At 46.0% G+C, this 12137-nt stretch overlaps 1 non-coding gene across 3 annotated transcripts; it reads right to left on the bottom strand.

The window, feature by feature from the left end:
- Positions 1-3584: 3584 nt before the first annotated feature.
- LOC109774236 (uncharacterized) lies at positions 3585-6960 on the bottom strand. 3 transcript variants are annotated; one of them, XR_012189412.1, is made up of 7 exons: positions 6465-6960; positions 6144-6262; positions 5327-5431; positions 5094-5231; positions 4405-4450; positions 4006-4308; positions 3585-3919 (listed from the first exon to the last, which is right to left on the bottom strand). It is a non-coding gene; the product is annotated as an uncharacterized protein (transcript). The 3 variants fall into 3 exon arrangements; XR_012189411.1 differs by lacking the exon at positions 6465-6960 and having other exon boundaries at positions 6144-6307; XR_012189410.1 differs by lacking the exons at positions 6144-6262; positions 6465-6960 and having other exon boundaries at positions 5327-5945.
- Positions 6961-12137: the final 5177 nt, after the last annotated feature.

The following is a 12137-nucleotide window of genomic DNA, read 5'->3' as shown; positions in this document are numbered from 1 at the left end:
AAGGGTCCAGCACAACAGGGATTTGGCCTCCAGACTGTCTTTCGCTGCCTCAGATCTTCTTCCCCACCGCCGGCAGCCATGACAACAGCATTACCATCATCAATCGAGCAGATGACCTCGAGGACTACACGGGTCCGCAAGAGAGGTTGCACTCTTTCGTGTCTGCTTACGTTATGCATCGCTTAATATTACATGCTACTTTTATCGTCCTGTTCACCGATTAGACTATGAGTCAGCTCCAAACTAATGGTCAAACTTGAGTTTTTAAATGGTTGTGGGGTACATATCAGGGCCACAATCAATAGTATCTATCTACTATCTGGTTAATCTCTGGTGTCTACTATGAGTTTCATGTTCGGTGGGAAACAAACAGTAAAGAAGCCATTATCTATATTTTTTAACTGGAGCCATTATCTGCCTGCTATCATTGGTTTTGGGTCTATCCACAGGTTGCTACCATCACTCTGGATTTCTGCATGCACTCCTTACATGCATAATCTCACTATGTTTTATTCCTATGCATGTCACTTATTGTACACAATGGAACTGAACATGTAGAGCAAAAGAGACGAGCCTTGCGTGGCAATAAAATTTCATGCAGACTTCGCTCCATGGTAGGCGCAAAGGCAGCCCCCCTCCACCCATCTCAGATTGTAATCGAGAGGAAGATATCTGTTCTGAGGGGGATTCAGAAGGAGAAGACCACTCCTATTTACCCCTGAGGTCTTCGCTCTAACATGACATGCTGATGTTGGTTATATCATGCATATGGTGCCTTGCATTGCTTACTTTATACATCAAATATGTCAACTGCTTAGTTTAGACATGCTTTGTGTGAATGCCATCTGTTTAGTTTATTCATCGTTTATGTGAATTATGCAACGCCATCTTGTTTAGCTAGGCATCATATATGTGAATTTTGCAATGCCATCCTGCTTAGCCAGTCATCTTATATGTGAATTATATCAGGCCATCCTATTTTTTCACTACTGCAGGATGCTGCTAACGCGACACTATGATCAGAGACCCTTCGAGAAACTGTGTGCGATGCAGTAATCGCAAACGGTGGTGTATGAAAACCGTCAAAAAAGCTGCAAAACGTTTGCAATGGAGGATGCATCAAACACGGTTCATATTTTAGTTGCGTGTGCGATTCAGGCCACACGGTTAACCCGTTCGAACTGTTTGCGATGAGGCAGAACAACAAAAATGGGCAGCCATATCAATGTGTGTGCGATATACGGCATACAGTTCGCTCCGATGAACCGTTTGCTATTAGGGAGTGCAACATAAACAGTTAGCCACATCAAGGTGTGTGTGATATAGGGCATACGGTTCACTCGGACGAACTGTTTTCGATTAGCGAACGCAACAGAAATGGTTCAACTTAACAAGAAGTGTGTGATACGTGGCAAACAGCCGACTCGGATGAACTGTTTGCGATGAGAATTTACAACACAGACAGTTAATACAGTTAGTTCGTGTGCGATTCTGTGTGTACAAAAAACTTTGAAAAATGCAAACTAGTTGCTTGCGGTAGCTAGGAGTATCGCACACGATGCTTCTACGAGTACTCGTGTGCGATGATTAGTAAGTTACACATGCATTTCCTTATGTTAACACTTGTGTGATAAATAACACGTGGCACCAGCTACAGTATTCGGGTTGTGTGTGTGCTCCACTTAGTCTTCCCACGCTCCAGCGAATGCTTCCCGCTCTCCACATGGGTGAATTGTAAAATCCACGCCTATTCCTTCACCTGTTTCCCGCCACCAGCTAATGGCTTGCTGCATATAACCCAGGCGGCAACGCACCGCCGCGACACTCTGCGAAGATCTAGTCCTCACCCATCTACCATTAGTTATTCCAAGCATGCCAGGCAACGACCAAAGGTTCGACATCGGCGCCTACCTGCGTTACATCTTCGGCGAGGAGAACGAGCCAGAGCAGGTCGGGGAGCAAGAGCTTCATCAGTCGGTGCAGGCACCATGGCCCATCGGCAGGATATCGGCGTCACAGTCCTTGGGAGCACAATCGACATATTGTAGAGGAGGTGTGATGAGCAGTTTGCCATCCATCGTGCAAAAGATCCAGAGCTGCTCGACGGCATGATCGACGACCCACCCAAAGAACCGCCGTCACCAGTGCTCACCGAGAGCCTGATGCCCAGCAAGGAATGGGCTAAGGACCTCTACGATTCCGTCAATACAAAGGCGTAGGCTTCATCATTGCCCGCGGCGGCCGTGTCAACCTCGATCCCGATGATGTGGTGGCCAGGCTCAAGCGCATCCTTGGTGGAGGTGACGCCCCCGACGAAGTAGAACATCGCCAACATGATATCTTGAGGATGCGGGTGATCGTCGAAATTTGCTACCAGGCCAGAGACATGGAAATGGACCGGTTCCGCGGAGTTGTCATGCACGCGATTGCACGCTGTCAAGCTCTTCTAGAAGAGGCCCAGCAGCCCCAAGAGCCTCACATCAGCGCCAGCAGCTCCGTAGGCGGAGGCGGGTCGGGACACTCGGAGTGAATGGCCACAAGGGTGCTATGCTGATCATGGAGTCTGAGAAGACCATCCTCGGAAGGCCGCCAGCTCAGCCTTTTAGCTTATATTTTATTATAACTAGTGGACCCGTTGCGCCAAATGGCGCAGAGGCACGCTAAAGCCATGTTCGCGATGAAAAGAAATTCCATGGTTTAATCCCCTCTAATGGAAAACATGGTGAAATGTTGTGTATAATGATATGAATATACACGGCTTGACTTAGTAGTATAGAGTCTAATTTAAAACAAAAAAACACACCTTGGTATGAAAAATTAAGATAGAATTGTCTTTCAAACTCTATACAATGAGTGTTTTGAAAAGGTTTGTCTTTCTCGATAAAAATAGGTTTTAGCAATCACTTAGACTTACAGTCCCATTTTAAACTATGAACGCTTTGAAAATTGTTCTCCAATGATATATACCAGGCCCAAGGCTGCATCCCTTTTTTCAGCATGTTTATTTTACAATATGAGCCCACTTTCACAGCCACGTGAGCACACTCACAGCCGCGTGGAAACAAGTCATTTTATATCAGTGATTTAGCCACGTTGTTTACAGAAACAAGAATTTAGAAGCAATAGGGTCATATTTCACCAAACATTTATATTGTTTGATCATCTATTTGGTCAAACATTGGAAACGATCCCAAATTTCATGGGCACAATATACAAATAAACATAGGGTATACTGCTGTAACATCTTGCATGTGCTTTGAGAGCAGCTGCACTTTCTGTGCCCATATCATTCATCTCTAGGACATTCTACAAAAGATCACAAGAAATCAGTATTTGGGAACAATAATAAAGTGCTGAAGCACATAATCATGAAAGCAAGAGCATCGCAATTCATGTACAATTTGCATCTTTATCAGTTAAAGCAATTAAATAATATGTTTCGAGGACTCAGGCAATAATATCATTCCTGCACCGGAAAAGAAATGTCCAGCATATCTGCCACTACTTTTACTTGAAGATGCCACTACCTATTGCGAGGTTTAATACCAATGGACCAATAATTATTTCAAACTGCAAAAACAGAATGCCACAGAAACCAATGATATTCAACTATCTAACAATCATGAGTTACAAAGAGAAAGGAATGAATATGGAAACATCTGCGCAATTTAAGTACAGTTCACAGAACCTACATATGTATACATAGGTCATATTGAGCTATAAACCAAGGCAGAGGACACCCAAGGCAGAATATCATTACAACAACCTTGCAGCAGTTAATAGATGGCCAAAAGAGCCAACCCATAAATAGTCTAAATAGTTTTCTACTGGTAAAAAATACATGATAGAAGACTTTGCTGGTAGCTTTTAGACAAGTGGTAGCTGAACTACAACACCCTTTCCTCTGGACGGAAATGTTCTGTGCAGAACCAACATATATATTATTTGCAGTAGTGTAGGAGGCAGCAACTGCTTATGGAAAAAGTGAACGAAATAGAAACATACCTTCTAGTGTTGCAACACATACGCGAGTTCAACCAGTACTGATCCGTGGCGTGGCATGAAAGTTTGACAAGTATATATGAATCACATGGTTAGGTATATAGACAGTTATTGTGAATTTCAGCAACGACACACCATGGGTGCAACAGGTGATCTACTGTTTTGAATGTCCAAAGATGCAAAGGCAATGCTCTTAACCCAACCAGAACGTGTGATGCTCCATGATGGTCATACGAATCATGACATGGTGTTCCATAAAAGGTTGGACTGTCATTTGCACTCAAGACAGTGAAATAGTTGTTCCCTCTTCCAAAATGTAAAATCACCAGTTAACCAACAAGCATCACATGAGTATAAAAAACAAAGCCAATTCATTAACATCAACAAAGGAAGGGGGCAAACCTTGATGAACAGAACAAAGAAGAAGCAGCCTTTGAGCTCGTACAGACTGTGAAACAAACAACAAAGTTCCTGGTCAGAACTAAAAAAATCATAGCCTACCCCAACATGACTGAATAGATTGATTCCAAGCAAAAAATTACAAAACTATACCAAGACAACTGGATATCAAGATTCTTAGGACGAATGAGTAAACTAAAATACCCCAACAAAACCATATCCAATTTCGAAACGATTGGATACACATATATAAATGTTCTTAACAAATGTGTATACCAAAATACCAAACAAGCACTCTGAACTATGAAAAATAAAGCACATCACTAATATGGCCATTACAAATACTTCCTAGACACTAACGAGGCCCCTGATTATTTCTCTAGAAACTATCAAAGATTCCTTATGATGCATATGTAAGCTTGAACTGAAATTGGTGAGCAATGTTAGTGCACTTATTAAGGAATCTCATGTTCTTGCAGAGGAACACAATGGTGATGTATGAAACATCAGCCCCCCCCCCACCCCCCGGTTGATTATTTCTCCTGAAACTGACCAAGATTGCCCTCAGTTAGCATCCCATGATCCTAAGTTCTATAAAGGTCACATCAAAGAGAATTTATAAGAACAACCACAATTAATGATGTTCTAATCACCAAATCATCCATCTATAAAAGAGGTACAAAATTTTTTACCTGAGCACACCTTTATCTTCAAGAGAAAACGCGGGAGATGATAATTCATTATTTTACCGAGATCGTGCATGCCCTCCAACTGCGCGATTGTGGGGGCTAACATATCGGGATCCTCCTTCGCCATGTCATGCTTCACATCTGCATCACACAACACATCCACGCAAAACAACTCAGAATTACATCGCACCAATCTGGAGATGGAACCCCCAAAAAACCAAACAGGAAGGTAATACCATTGAATAGGCTCTTCATGGTCTCGGAGCATCCGCCAACCCCTATTGCTACCACCTGCCGCCGTCTGCCTCATCGCAGCCCCCTGCACATATCCATTGGCTTGGCTGCAAGGAAAACAGATCATAGTTGCACACACAAAAACATTTGGAGAAAAAACTTTGAATGCTAAATATTTTTCATCTAATAACATTTTCTCAACAGAGCAACATCTTTCTCTGAACACAAATTAAGAAGGTGTGCATAAAAAATACGGTAGAAAAGTGGAGTTTACTTGCAATGCTTTTATCCTCGATCTCTTTATAAGATTTTCAACAATCAAATTCTCTATTGTTATAGCCGTAAAAAAGAACAAATAAGCAAATTAATTTTGTGAGCACAAACAGTCCGAGATAATATAAGCTAAATGAGGCATCATGCCTTACTTTTATGAATACAAACACAATGAAACAAGATAATATAAATGAGGCATCATGCCTTAAGGAACCGAGCGATGGAAACTTTCGGGCAAGGATTAGAAACATGCTTGATTCTGCAAAAAAATGTAGGAGATTACACCTTCCTTTCAAGAGAAAAAAATGTGAGAGATGATGATTCTTGATGTCACTGAGTTTGTGCAAGATGTACATAGAAATTCCACATAAAACTTGTAGTCAAGTAGTTGCAGTGCAACCTTCAGTGTTTGTCCGGCAGCTAGAATATTAAATGAGAAGACGATGATCTTTTTGATTATTTGTCACAGTACTACAACTAATCACCCTAAGAGGTCTTTCTTTAGTAGGTTAAACAATGCTCAAACATCCACAATAAGAATCTCACCGGAATATGATTTTGGACGAAGAGCACAAGACCAGCTTGGCAATGTTGAATTTGTCGATTTCCTAGCTTATAGCTGCAGGAACGTCATCAGATTCAAGTAAAACAACTTTGGCTTCTACCTGTTTGGTCAAACAGGAGTAAATCGTGCCACTATCAGGATCAGATTTCATGACTTTACGCGAACCGCAAATCACATGGTAGATCAGACAGTGACCTAGCATGTTGTAGGCATCTATAAGAATATATGCACAAGGGGTTAAATCAAATGAGAAAGTGGAAGAGGCAAATCAGGAGAGAGAGGGAGGAGATGGGAGCCTATACAGAATGCATGGATGTAGCCTTGCCATGGTAGCCTATGCCTCAGGCCTGCTGCACGGGGAGAGCTTGAGAGAGGCGGGGAGATTGGGCCAGATTGAGGCAAAGCCTGCATATTCCCAAGCTCCTCGCTGGTGCTGCCCTCGCCATTGAGCCTCCCTCAGCCGCCTACGCCTCCCACATCCGTCACTCCACCGACCCCTGCTGCGCCCATAGGTGTTGGACTCTCCATGGCCTTTTGCCTCCACCCCGATCCGGCGGCCGCCATGAGGCCTAAGTGGCAGGAGACGGTTGGCCGTGGTGACGAGGGAGGGAGGATAGAGGAGGAGGAAGGGGGCGACTGCACGGGGAAGAGAGGAGGCGACTGAGACGAACAAGGAGAGGGGGCGGCGGCGTGGGAGAGGAGAGGATGAGCGGGGAGGAGACAAGGCGAAGGGGCGCGGGGCTCGGGACGAGAAGGGTTGGCGGCTAGGGTTTGACCTTTTTGTTTGTTTTGCAGGTCGAGCGTGGGGCGCAGGCGGAGGGGATTGGTGAATCCCTGGCGGACATGGGAAAGTCTCACCCAGCCAACGAGAGCACGAGACGAGCCCACCCGTCACTGGCTAGTGAAAACGACTGCGAGGTGAAAATTGGGTTTAAGCACAAGGTGAAGATCTGACGGCCAAATGCGCTAGATGACTGATCTGACCGTCAGAAGTGAACCAAATCGGGGGAGCTCCCTGAAGCCAAGTTGGCTAGGGTCCTTATAGGTTAGAATTGTATGCATATGTAGGTCGTGAGTGTTCTCGGCCTTGCCGCATTTGGCATTTTAAATTATCCTGAATATGTAAGACAATTATTAAGAATTATTAACAGTTGCCATTGTAACTTTGCCTCAACAGCGAGCAGAGCGCGCGCAGGGATGCCAGAGCGGAGCGCGCTGCGGCCGCCTCAACAGCGAGCAACCGCGTGGTCAACCTTCTGCCATCAATAAATTTTGACCTTGTTTCTCGTCACATTGCTGATTACAACGCAATAAGTAATTGCAAATCTATTCACACCTCTCAAACTAATATGTGTTCACACTTAGCACCGGGCTATAAAAACTACCCACTCAAAAATTACTTCACAGTTCCTCTCCTCATCACCCACAAAACTGGTTTTCTCTGTCAAGTCATTCCCCCATGGCCGGTAGGAGGAGTTTAGGGTGGACATATAACCAGGCAGCAAAGACTAAGGCCGCGGAAGCACTAGAGAGGTCCCGCCGCGAAGCCGCAGCCGCAGTAGAGATGTCCGGGCACGCCGCGGAGCCCTCGAACAAGCTCTCACGGGCACACGAGGGCTCTCACAAGCGCATTCGCGGCGTCGGCCATCGCGACAAGCCGGCGTTCCTGAAGTCCTTCGCCGGCGATGATGACATTCTCGTTGGCGTCACTACGCAGCAGGAGCTGGTCAACGGCTTGATGAAGCTGCTCAAGATCAGCAATGCCTCGGTTGACAAGGCGACCGGCCTCGTCGAGCAACTCATGGATGACAATGCGAAGCTCCTCAAGTTGGTCGCCGAGAAGGAGGAGGAGGCCGCCGGATGGAAGATGCTGCATGAGCAGAGCAGTGCCTCGGAGAGGACGCTTAAAGCGGTCGTCGAGGAACTGATGGGTGGCTTGAGGAAGTTCCGGATCGAGCGCGAGCAGGAGGTGGAGGAATCCATGATTGCTTTCAAGCAAAGTCGTGAGGAATTGAAGAAGGAGCTGGAGGATTTCGCCGCCCGGCGATCCATCGATGAGTAGACTGTAGCGACCCAGATCGTTGTCTGCAATTTCCTTCTTCTCTTGCCCCCGTGTCTTCCGGGCTTTGCCGCATGTGACATTTTTAATTATCCGGAATATGTAAGACAATTATTATGTGCGCCATTGTAAATTTGTCATCGTATTATCCGTTGCCATTTTATTTGTGGTTGTATTATCCGTTGCCCTATGTGGCAATTTAAATTAGGGCGGAATACTAGTTGAAAACACGAACAAAGCAAATGCTGCCATGGGATCACAAGCAAACACCCTCCGTCCAGGTGCTTTAATTAACCCATTAATGGAGAAGTTGTGAGCGAGGCGGGCTGCGGGTGGTGCATGGAGGTCAAAGAGCTCGCTTCCCGGTGAGCATGGGCGGCCTTGCTTCTCGCACGTGTCCCGTCGAGCCTGCGAGGTGGACAGGATGCACGCGTCCCGTCGAGCCTGCGCGACGGACTGCTTGTTGGGGAACGTAGCAGAAATTCAAAATTTTCTACGCATCACCAAGATCAATCTATGGAGTACTCTAGCAACGAGGGGAAGGGGAGTGCATCTACATACCCTTGTAGATCGCGATGCGGAAGCGTTGCAAGAACGCGGATGAGGGAGTCGTACTCGTAGCGATTCAGATCGCGGTTGATTCCGATCTAAGCGCCGAACCACGGCGCCTCCGCGTTCAACACACGTGCAGCCCGGTGACGTCTCCCACGCCTTGATCCAGCAAGGTGAGAGGGAGAGGTTGGGGAAGACTCCATCCAGCAGCAGCACGACGGCGTGGTGGTGATGGAGGAGCATGGCAATCCCGCAGGGCTTCGCCAAGCACCGCGGGAGAGGAGGAGGAGGGAGAGGGGTAGGGCTGCGCCGAAAGAGAGACGTTCTCATGTCTATGGCAGCCCCAAAACCCCAATATATATAGGGGAGGGGGAGGGCTGCGCCCCCATCTAGGGTTCCCCCCCCCAAGGGGTGCGGCCAGCCCTAGATGGGGCTTGGGGGGCGGCCAAGGGGGGAGAGAAGGGGGGCGCCCCACTAGATGGTCCTTAGGCCCATCTGTGCCTAGGGTTTCCCCCTTCCCCCCTTTCCCGCGCCCTGGGCCTCTTGTGGGGGGGCGCACCAGCCCACCTGGGGCTGGTCCCCTCCCACACTTGGCTCACGCAGCCCTCTGGGGCCCGTGGCCCCACCCGGTGGACCCACGGGACCCTCCCAGTGGTCCCGGTACATTACCGATAGCACCCGAAACTTTTCCGGTGACCAAAACAGGACTTCCCATATATAAATCTTTACCTCCGGACCATTCCGGAACTCCTCGTGATGTCCGGGATCTCATCCGGGACTCCGAACAACATTCGGTAACCACGTACATACTTTCCCTATAACCCTAGCGTCATCGAACCTAAGTGTGTAGACCCTACGGGTTCGGGAACCATGCAGACATGACCGAGACGTTCTCCGGTCAATAACCAACAGCGGGATCTGGATACCCATGTTGGCTCCCACATGTTCCACGATGATCTCATCGGATGAACCACGATGTCGGGGATTCAATCAATCCCGTATTCAATTCCCTTTGTCTATCGGTATGTTACTTGCCCGAGATTCGATCGTTGGTATCCCGATACCTTGTTCAATCTCGTTACCGGCAAGTCTCTTTACTCGTTCCGTAACTCACATCATCCCGTGATCAACTCCTTGGTCACATTGTGCACATTATGATGATGTCCTACCGAGTGGGCCCAGAGATACCTCTCCGTTTACACGGAGTGACAAATCCCAGTCTCGATTCGTGCCAACCCAACAGACACTTTCGGAGATACCTGTAGTGCACCTTTATAGCCACCCAGTTACGTTGTGACGTTTGGTACACCCAAAGCATTCCTACGGTATCCGGGAGTTGCACAATCTCATGGTCTAAGGAAATGATACTTGACATTAGAAAAGCTCTGATCAAACGAACTACACGATCTTGTGCTAGGCTTAGGATTGGGTCTCGTCCATCACATCATTCTCCTAATGATGTGATCCCGTTATCAACGACATCCAATGTCCATGGTCAGGAAACCGTAACCATCTATTGATCAACGAGCTAGTCAACTAGAGGCTTACTAGGGACATGGTGTTGTCTATGTATCCACACATGTATCTGAGTTTCCTATCAATACAATTCTAGCATGGATAATAAACGATTATCATGAACAAGGAAATATAATAATAACCTATTTATTATTGCCTCTAGGGCATATTTCCAACAGTCTCCCACTTGCACTAGCGTCAATAATCTAGTCCACATCACCATGTGATTAACACTCATAGGTCACATCACTATGTGACCAACATCCAAAGAGTTTACTAGAGTCAACAATCTAGTTCACATCACTATGTGATTAACACTCAATGAGTTCTGGTTTGATCATGTTATGCTTGTGAGAGAGGTTATTAGTCGACGGGTCTGAACCTTTCAGATCCGTGTGTGCTTTACGAATATCTATGTCATCTTGTGGATGCTACCACGCGCTATTTGGAGCCATTTCAAATAATTGCTCTACTATACGAATCCGGTTTACTACTCAGAGTCATCCGGATTAGTGTCAAAGTTCGCATCGACGTAACCCTTTACGACGAACTCCCTTTCACCTCCATAATCGAGAAAATTCCTTAGTCCACTAGGTACTAAGGATAAGTTCGACCGCTGTCATGAGATCCTTTCCCGGATCACTATTGTACCCTCTTGACCAACTCATGGCAAGGCACACTACATGTGCGGTACACAGCATAGCATACTATAGAGCCTACGTCTAAAGCATAGGGGACGACCTTCGTCCTTTCTCTATCTTCTGCTGTGGTCAGGTCTTGAGTCTTACTCAATACTCACACCTTGTAACACAGCCAAGAACTCCTTCTTTGCTGATCTATTTTGAACTCTTTCAAAATCATGTCAAGGTGTGCGTTCTTTGAAAGTATCATCGGGCGTCTTGATCTATCTCTATAGATCTTGATGCCCAATATGTAAGCAGCTTTTATCCAGGTCTTCCTTTGAAAAACTCCTTTCAAACAACCCTTTATGCTTTCCAGAAATATTACATCATTTCGGATCAACAATATGTCATTCACATATACTTATCAGAAATGTTGTAGCGCTCCCACTCACTTTATTGTAAATACAAGTTTCTAACAAACTTTGTATAAACCCAAAAACTTTGATCACTCTATCAAAGCGTATATTCTGACTCCGAGATGCTTGCTCTAATCCATGGAAGGATCGCTGGAGCTAGCATACCTTTTAGCATCCTTAGGATCGACAAAACCTTTCTGGTTGTATCACATACAACCTTTCCTTACGAAAACTGGTAAGGAAACTTGTTTTGACATCCATCTGCCAGATTTCATAAATGCAGCTAATGCTAACATGATTCCGATGGACTTAAGCATCGCTACGGATGAGAAAATCTCATCGTAGTCAACTCCTTGAACTTGTGGAAATACTCTTTGCCACAAGTCGAGCTTCATAGACGATAACATTACCGTCCACGTCCGTCTTCTTCTTAAAGATCCATTTATCTCGGATTTCATGGCTTCTAACCATTTGTCGGAATATGGGCCCACCATCGCTTCTCCACAGCTCATAGGTTCATCGTTGTCCAACAACATGACTCCCAAGACAGGATTACGCATTACTCTGAAGTAGTACGCATCCTCATCGTCCTACGAGGTTTGGTAGTGACTTGATCCGAAGTTTCATGATCACTATCATAAGCTTCCACTTCAATTGGTGTAGGTGCCACAGGAACAACTTCCTGTGCCCTGCTACACACTAGTTGAAGTGACGGTTTAATAACCCTATCAAGTCTCCACCATCCTCCCACTCAATTCTTTCGAGAGAAACTTTTCCTCGAGAGAGGACTCGTTTCTAGAAGCAATTACT

This window comes from Aegilops tauschii, chromosome 7, assembly GCF_002575655.3.
Source record: "Aegilops tauschii subsp. strangulata cultivar AL8/78 chromosome 7, Aet v6.0, whole genome shotgun sequence".
Classification (NCBI taxonomy): domain Eukaryota; kingdom Viridiplantae; phylum Streptophyta; class Magnoliopsida; order Poales; family Poaceae; genus Aegilops; species Aegilops tauschii.
The sequence above is the reverse complement of the archived record's forward strand: the minus strand, read 5'-3'. Positions and strand labels throughout refer to the sequence as shown.